The sequence below is a fragment of the Acomys russatus genome, chromosome 19, assembly GCF_903995435.1.
Source record: "Acomys russatus chromosome 19, mAcoRus1.1, whole genome shotgun sequence".
In the NCBI taxonomy this organism is placed as follows: Eukaryota; Metazoa; Chordata; class Mammalia; order Rodentia; family Muridae; genus Acomys; species Acomys russatus.
In genome coordinates, this window is record NC_067155.1 from 14,483,441 (window position 1) to 14,492,705 (window position 9,265).

Genomic DNA, 9,265 nt, shown 5'->3' on the forward strand with positions numbered 1-9,265 from the left:
CAAGACTGGTTTTCTCTGTGTAGCCTTGGCTGCCCTGGACTCGCTTTGTAGACCAGGCTGGCCTCGAACTCACAGAGCTCTGCCTGCCTCTGCTTCCCGAGTGCTGGGATTACAGGTGCATGTCACGTTTTTGTTTTTTGGGTTTTCTTTTGCTGTTTTTTTTTTTTTTTTTTTTTTTAAACATTTGTTTCCAAGCCGGGCGTGGTGGCGCACGCCTTTAATCCCAGCACTCGGGAGGCAGAGGCAGGCGGATCACTGTGAGTTCGCGGCCAGCCTGGTCTACAAAGGGAGTCCAAGACAGCCAAGGCTACACAGAGAAACCCTGTCTGGAAAAACCAAAAAAAAAAAAAAAATATATATATATATATATATATATATATATATATATATATATATATATATATATATATTGTGTGTACATTTCATACGGGTGTGAGTATGGCGGTGCCTCGGCGAGCAGCCGGAGGTCAGGGGCTGAGGAACGTGAAGGGTGCTCTAAAGAAACACAAGTAGCCACTCCCTGGGCGAGGAGGGAAAAGTTTATAAAAGTTTATTTCATTTGGGGGAAGCAAGGAGAAGTGAAAGGGAGAAATTCTTCGGGGTTATCAAGGAACGGGCACTGGGAGGAGGAGAGGTGGGAGCTTGTAGGAGACCCCTTGCATCTGGCATGGATCTGGAGTGGTGGCCCCCTAAGCTTTGAGGTCTCCTTTCTGTAACTGACTGTTGCCTGGGGTTTTATGGGGTTGTCCTTTTGAAGGGTTCTGGGAGCTTTTGCATGTCTCAGTCTTAAGCCATAACTGGCAAAACAGGAAGTCTCATATGGTTGAGAACTAACTACCTTAGGTATCCGGGGCTTTCAAAACAACCCCTAGATCAGATAAGAGGTCTTCTTGGTGTGTGGAGATTGCCTTGCCGAAGGTGCCTTTTTATGCAACAATAAAAAGATCTTCTAGAGCCGGGCGTGGTGGCACACGCCTTTAATCCCAGCACTCGGGAGGCAGAGGCAGGCGGATCGCTGTGAGTTTGAGGCCAGCCTGGTCTACAAAGCGAGTCTAGGACAGCCAGGGCTACACAGAGAGACCGTGTCTGGAAAAACCAGAGAGAGAGAGAGAGAGAGAGAGAGAGAGAGAGAGAGAGAGAGAAAGAAAAGAAAAAGAAAAAGAAAAAGAAAAAGAAAAAACACACTCTCACTTCACAGAGAATAGAGAGAGTTGATTTTGGAGCCCACACAAGTGGCCTTGTCTTGGGATCATGGATTCAGCTTGGTGTTCCAACGAAAGGGTTCCAGGCCAGGCGTGGTGGCACACGTCTTTAGTCCCAGCACTGGGAAGGCAGAGGCAGAGGCAGAGGGATCTCTCTGAGCTCCAGGCCAGCCCGACTTACATAGTGAATTCCAGGCATTGGATAGGCACAAATAATGGCTGATCTTGCTTGTCAGTTTGATACACCGTGGTAAAGTGAACCTCACTTAAGGTATGGCCTTCATTAGATTGGCCTATAGCCATGTCTATTCTATGGGCATTCTCTTGATTGCTGGTGGATAGAGAACCCAGTCCACTGTGGGCGGTACTGTCCCTACGCAGGAATATGACCCAGAGAATAAGCTGGTAAGCTGTAACCTTAATAATCATGGCTTTCCCTCCCATGCCCCAGTTCCCAAAATAATGACTCTGAGACTTTATTCATGATAAATAAATGGTCACACTCTTTGGCCTATTCTCCAACTAGCTCATAACTTACTTTTGCCTCTTTGTGTGCCACATGGCTGGTTTCATGCATCCATGTTTCTCAGGGTCTGGGGAGAGTCTCTTCTCTGCCTCTATTCCAGAGTTCATCTCTCTCTGCCCGAGCTCCCGCTTCCTGTTTCCTGCCTCAGCTAACAGGCCGTCAGCTTTCTATGGAGAGGTGATGTCTCCAGACAGTACACAAGAGATTCTCTCTTTTTTTAAAAAAATATTTATCTATTTATTACATACACAGTGTTCTGCCTCCATGTACACCTGCAAGCCAGAAGAGGGCACCAGATCTCATTATAGATGGTTGTGAGCCACCATGTGGTTGCTGGGAATTGAACTCAGGACCTTTGGAAGAACAGACAGTGCCCTTAAGAGCAGAACCATCTCTCCAGCCCCAAAGAGACCCTCTCTGCATTAAGCAGCATGCCTCCACGGCTCTGTTTCAAGCTCCTGTCTTGAGTTCCTGCCTCGGTTTCCCTCCATGCTGCCCTGTAACCCGTAAGCCGAAATAAACCTTCTTCCTTCCCAAGTTGTTTCTGATCGATCGCGGTGGTGTCTACCATAGCAAGGAGTAAGTAGGCCAGCGAGGACCAGGGACCAGGGATGACAACACCGAGGTGTCAGCAGCAGATGCCTGATGCTGTCCGACAGCATTCCTTGCCTTTGGGGTTGGCGCAGATGGGCGATTTGTAAAGACCGCAGGTTCCCACGTGATGGCGAAAGAGACATTAGATTAGACACAGACGTGGGCAAGGAATGGCTGTTATGAGGCACTAAAGACAGCTTTGGATGATTGGGCATTGGATCAGCAACAATCGTGAAGTCGGTCGGTCGGTCCATCAGCCTCAGAGAATCTTTAACATAGAGGATGTGGCTTTTTTTTTTTTTTTTTTTTTTTTTTTTTTTTTTTTTTTCCAGTGTTGGAGAACTTCAGTCGACAAGTGCAATTTCAGGAGGGACAGATCTGGTTTGTGGCTTTGACGTGTGTGGCCTTTGTCGGCGGTGGCCCAGGATCTAATGCCAGCAACTTGAGGAAGTCCCTTAGCCTTGACTTCACTGTAGAAAAGACGGCATGGAGCAGAGTCAGTGTTTATGGGAAATGAGGCAAGGGCTGACTAGAAGGCTCGGTGAGGAGAGGCACCTGGAACCAAGCCTGAAGACTTGGTTTTGTTAACCTTGGCACCCAGATAAGACCAAGCAAAGTGGTAAAGTGTGCTGGGCTGCCTGGCGCTTCCCACAGATGTGCTGTCCTCCTTGTGGCTCCCTGAGGAGGTGAAAGGCATGTGTGTCTTGGAAGGCATTGCCACATTGCTGACAGGAGCGGCCTGTGTTGGCAGAGCAAGTGTGGTTTCTACTCAGGTGCTCAAAGTTGGCACAAAAGCGCTTTTTGTAAAAAAAATTTCAGATGTGAGCTGGTCCTGGTGGCAACCATCCTTAATCCCAGCACGCAGGAGACAGAGGCCAGCCTGGTCTACACAGAGTGAGTTCCAGGGCTGCACAGTGTGACAGGGAAAGAGTGTGGTGTCCTGAGTCCTGCATCCCAGCTCTTGGGAGGCAGAGGGCAGAGGATCAAAGTTCAAGGTCATCCTTAGCTATATAACAAGTTTGAGACCAGCCTGGGCTACAAGGAGACCCTGCCTCAAACACCACAGGAGGTAAATTTTTAAAAGGAGAAGAAATAAAATAAAATAGCAGTGAATCCTGCTTAAGACTCAAGCATGTAAGACGTTTGCTTTTTTTTTCTTTTTAATTTTACTTATGCGAGTACGGTGTGTGTGTGTGTGTGTGTGTGTGTGTGTGTGTGTGTGTGTGGTGACTAAGGAGAAGCCGTTTGATCTCCTGGTGTGTGTGTGTGTGTGTGTGTGTGTGTGTGTGTGTGTGGTGACTAAGGAGAAGCCGTTTGATCTCCTGGTGTGTGTGCGCGTGTGTGCGTGTGTGCGCGTGTGTGCGCGTGTGTGCGCATGCATAGTGCCTAAGGAGAAGCTGTTTGATCTCCTGGTGTGTGTGTGTGCGCGCGTGTGTGCATGTGTACGTGTGTGCACGTGTGTGCGTGTGTGCGCGTGTGTGTGCGCGTGCGTAGTGACTAAGGAGAAGCCGTGTGATCTTCTGGTGGTTACAGGTGGTCGTGAGCCATTCAGGGTAAGTGCAGGGAACCAAACCTAAGTCCTCTCTGCAAGCGCCATCCCTGCTCTTAACCCCTGAGCCATCTTTTCACCCCAACCCCATGGCTGTTATCTTTGTTGTCTCCCTGCTTGCACCCATAAGATCCCCAAATCATGCACCCATAAGATCCCCAAATCATGAACCAGCTTTTCTTTCTTTAAATAATTCATTTAATTTTATTTTATGTGCATTGGTGTGAGGGTGTCAGAACCATTGGAACTGGAGTTACAGACAGTTGTGAGCTGCCATGTCGTTGCTGGGAACTGAACCCGGGTCGTTTGGAAGAGCAGACAGTGCTCTTAACCACTGAGCCATCTCTCCAGCCCCCGAACCAGCTTTTCCACTTGGCTAACAGTTCAGTGTGCCGCTAAGCAAACCGGAAGCCTAGACAGGGATCATTTATTTTGATCGTCTTGACTCACAGTTGTTTGTCACCCCCAACCAGCTGCTCAGGAACAGCCCTGCGATTCATCTCATTTATCAAAAAAAAAAAAAGCAATCTCCAAACTTGGAGCCTGGAGGAATTCAAAGTGAGTGCTTTAGCTCACTTTGACACCACGACACAGGCATGGTGCTTATAAAGAAAGCATTTATTTGGGGGGGTCGGCTTACGGTTTTCAAGGGTGAGTCCAGGACCATCATGGTGGGGGACAGACAGGGCTCATGCTGAGGCAGTAGCCGAGAGCCTTGTACCCAATCCAGAGGCAGCAGGCAGAAGGAGACAGAGACAAGAGACCGGACCTGACCTGGCGTGGGCTTTTGGAACTACAGAGCCCGCCCTGGGGGACACACCTCCTCCAACAAAGCCACACCTCCTAATCCTTCCCAAAGGATTCATCAACTGGGGACCGAACATTCAAATACACACACACACATACACACACACACACACACACACACACACACACACACACACATGTGGAGGGGCAGGGGGAGGGGAAAGAGGGGAGAGGGAAGGAGGGAGGGGAAGGGAGAGAGCAGGAATGGGGTTGGGGGCGATTCTCATTCAGACACCCACAGCAAGCCAGTGAGCTGCAGTCAGTTCTAGGCCAGCCAGACCTACATGAGACCCTGACTCAAAAGCCAAAATCCAAGGCCTGTGAGATGACTTAAGTGGGTAAAGACACTTGTCACCACATCTGAGAACCTGAATTGCATCCCCAAGACCCACCTGGAGGAAGGAGAAAAGTGACTGTCCTCTGACCTACACAGACACACACAGACACAGACACACACACACACAAAGACTAAATGTAATTCAAAGAACCCAACCTACCCCAAATGTCTTTTAAACCGCGTAGTTTCAGAAGCCACCTTAACAACGTATATGAAGGCTGGAGAGACAGCCCAGCAGTTAAGAGCCTCCTGCTCGAACTGGAGAGATGGCTCAGTGGTTAAGAGTTCAATTCCCAGCAACCACATGGTCGCTCAGAACCATCTATATTGGGATCCGATGCCCTCTTCTGGGTGTGCTTACAGATAAAGCACTCATATATAAAATAAATAAATAAATCTTAAAAAAAAAAAAAAAAAAAAAAGAGCCTCCTGCTCTTCTACAGGACCCAAGTTGGGTTCCTGGCACCCATGTCCAGTGTCTCACAACTGTCTGCAACTCCAGCTCCAAGGGATCTGACACCTCCAGCCACTGCAGACACCTGCACACATGTGCACAAACATAAAAAAAATAAAAATGTTTTATAAGGTGCCTTGAGCCTGTTCCTCCACTTTAGGTAATGAACTATCTTTTTCCTAAGGGTCTCCTCTTTCTTTCTTAATGCCCATGTTTAAATCTGTTAAAAAAATTTTTTTTTTTCTGAAGCTGGGTTTGGTGGCACACGCCTGTAATCCCAGCATCTGGCAAGGCAGAAGCAGGGAGATCTCTGTGAGTCCGAGGCCAGCCTGGCCTACAGAGCAGGTTCCATGACAGCCAGGGCTACATAGTGAAACCCTGTCTCAAAAAACAAAACAAAAAACAAGCCAGGCATGGTGGCGTACGCCTTTAATCCCAGCACTCGGGAGGCAGAGGCAGGCGGATCTCTGTGAGTTCGAGGCCAGCCTGGTCTACAAAGCGAGTCCAGGACAGCCAGGGCTACACAGAGAGACCCTGTCTCAAACAAAACAAAACAAAACAAAACAAAACAGAACAGAACAAAACAAAACGAAGGTGGGGAGAGATGATTCCATATCCTGTCATCACATGCACAGGTACTTGTGCGTATATACGTGTCAACACATATGATATAGGAAAATATACCACACACAGACACACACACACACACACACACACACACACACACACACGCCAACAAAAGCTAATCTCCGCCTTCTTTACTTGGGTGGTATGTAGCTGGGACTACATGAGACTTTGTCTCCCCAAAAAACAAAAAGCAAGTGAAGACAGACTCCTGCTTCCCTTAGTGGGAATCTGACGGAATCTCCCAGGCTGGGATGGGCTGCAGGGTAAATCTGGTGTGTGTGTGGGAGGGAGGTGGTGCCCACCTTGTGTCACCTCGCCGGGCACTCTCTTCCTATCCACTTCAACCTTCAGGAGGGAGCTATAGAGTTCCACACGGAGACTGGCGACACAGCGCAGTGGCAGAGTGCTTGCCAAGCGTGGACCATGCCCTAGGCTCCGCGCTCAGCATGACGTGAACCTGGTGTGTCAGTCCCACCACGTGGGAAATAGAAGCATGGGAATTAACAGTTCAAGGTCTGCCTAGTGTGGTGGCGCACACCTTTAGTCCCAGCACTCGGGAGGCAGAGGCAGGCAGGTTGCTGTGAGTTCGAGGCCAGCCTGGTCTACAAAGTGAGTCTAGGACAGCCAAGGCTACACAGAGAAACCCTGTCTCGAAACACCCTCCGTGCCCCTCCCAAAAAAGAGTTCAAGGCCATCCGTGGCCCTCCCTGAGTCAATAAGAAGTCACAAAATAAAACAATGGAAGGAAGGCAGGCAGGAAGAGGGCTTCTTCTGATGCAGGGACCTTTTTGTCGCTTGCTAACTCTCATTTTCTCTAAGGTAAACACAGCTGTGTCAGTTCCCAGCCCCTTCCCTTGGCACCTCGGAAAAATGGGACAAATGTTTTTTTCTTTTTCCGTTCCTGGCTAAGTAGGAAAAGTGCTAGAATTCAGACCCTGGTGAACAGGCCCTACTGCCCGTCCTCTCTGAAGGTGCGAGCTCTGACTTCCTCTGGTGCCTCCCTCCTGGTAACAATGGGTTCTCTCTCTCTCTCTCTCTCTCTCTCTCTCTCTCTCTCTCTCTCTCTCTCTCTCTCTCTCTCTTCTTTTGAAAGTCCAGAGAAGGAAACAAAACATGCCCTTCAAGTGCTGCACCCTTAATGACTAACCAGGGCTCCCAACAGTCCTGTTTCCTCCCCACTGCTGTGAAACATAATGTGGTGAGGGGGGTGCCATGGCGCGCCCATGCCAAGGTGTGTGTTAGGACTCTGCTTCAGTCTGCCTACCTGTGATGTCATTGCCGACCTGCCACGGGGGCGTGGCCCTGCCCAAGATTATAAAGGCCTCCTCATGGCTCCCTCTTACTTTTCCTGCTCTCTCCCTCTCTCCCCTCTCTCTCTCTCTCTCTCTCTCTCTGGGATACCCCTTCCTCCTTCCTTCTCCCTCCCATGCTCACTTAATTAAACCTCATATAATCTAATATCTGTTGCCTGCCTGGAATCCTATTATCTTCTTTCTTATTTCTAATTATTAAATCAAGAGACTTATTTTAGAGAGCATTTTCTCCTGATGAAGAGAGAGAGAGAGGGACTTGAGGAAGAGAGAGAGAGAGTGGATAGTGGGAAGTGGGGCTGGAGCGTGTAGATAGGGGAGGGGCTGGGGACCCCAGGATACAAGGACAGGGCTGGGGCGAGAGTCCTGTGTGACACCCCTGCGGGGGAGGGGCAGCACCCACCTCAGTCACCGGTGTGGAGCGCGGATCCCGCTACCTAGGAGGCGCTCTGAGTCATCTCGGCAGTGAGCATCCAGACTGTCAAAGCAGGCTGGAAGTGTCTCTGTGTTTCTGGTGAGTCACAGCTGGCTATGAATAGGCCCTGAACTTGGCAGGAGTTCTGACTTCCCCTGGGTGTAGCCGAGTTTTAGATAAGCCACTGCATCCGACATTCACCCTGGAGCCTTGATGTGTGCTCTCGTGTAAATAGTCACTGATTGTTGTTACCCAGAATTTATGGGGCTGCTCTCTCTCGGGAATTTCAGAGCCTTAGCATGACCCCAGTCGTAAGACGTTGCTGGCAAACCTGGAGTTCTTATACTGACTGTATTTGCTTAGATAGTGGCTCCCTAAGATAACTCGTAGATCTGGAAAGAGGTTTTGTGTGACAATCAATAAAAGGCACTTCTGCGGAGCTGCTAGCCGGTCAGTTCAGTTCACCAGAGCGATCCCCCTGCTGTGGAGAAGCCCAAGAATAATAACTGACGGTTAAGAAACAAACAGAGAATTATTTCAGTTTAAATTTCTAGCAGACATCACTAACCAACACAAGTGCTCCCTTTTGGCATTTAAGGTGGCAGACATCACTAATCAACACAAGTGCTCCCTTTTGGCATTTAAGGTGGCAGACATCACTGATCAACACAAGTGCTCCCTTTTGGCATTTAAGGTGGCAGACATCACTGATCAACACAAGTGCTCCCTTTTGGCATTTAAGGTGGCAGACATCACTGATCAACACAAGTGCTCCCTTTTGGCATTTAAGGTGGCAGACATCACTGATCAACACAAGTGCTCCCTTTTGGCATTTAAGGTGGCAGACATCACTAATCAATGTAAATGCTAAACAAGGCAAACGTTCCTTTTTTTGCATTCACAGTGGCAGACATCACTACCTGATGCCAGCACATCCAGGAAACATAGATGAGTTCCCAGAATTCTTAATATAGTAAGCACTCTTAAACAGTCACTACAGGTCTATTAAAAATAGTAGCTGGGGGCTGGGCGTGGGCGCACGCCTTTAATCCCAGCACTCGGGAGGGAGAGGTAGGCAGATCCCTGCGAGTTTGAGGCCAGCCTGGTCTACAAAGAAACCCTGTCTCAAACAAACAAACAAACAAACAAACAAACAAAGGAAAGAAAAAAATAGTAGCTCAGGGATTGAGAGTGTGTGCTGTTTTTTTTTATTAATTTATTCTTGTTACATCTCAATGTTTATCCCATCCCTTGTATCCTCCCATTCCTCCCCCCCCCCCATTTTCCCATTATTCCCCTCCCCTATGACTGTGACTGAGGGGGATTACCTCCCCCTGTATATTCTCATAGGGTATCAAGTCTCTTCTTGGCAACCTGCTGTCCTTCCTCTGAGTGCCACCAGGTCTCCCCTGTGTGCTGCTTTTTTAAAAAATTTATTATTATT

General features: G+C 48.7%; 1 protein-coding gene across 1 annotated transcript in view; it reads right to left on the minus strand.

Annotated features, from left to right (window-relative positions):
- Positions 1-9,265, minus strand: part of LOC127203739 (zinc finger protein 235-like) — a 211,637-nt gene that overhangs the window by 52,931 nt on the left and 149,441 nt on the right. The window lies entirely within an intron of this gene.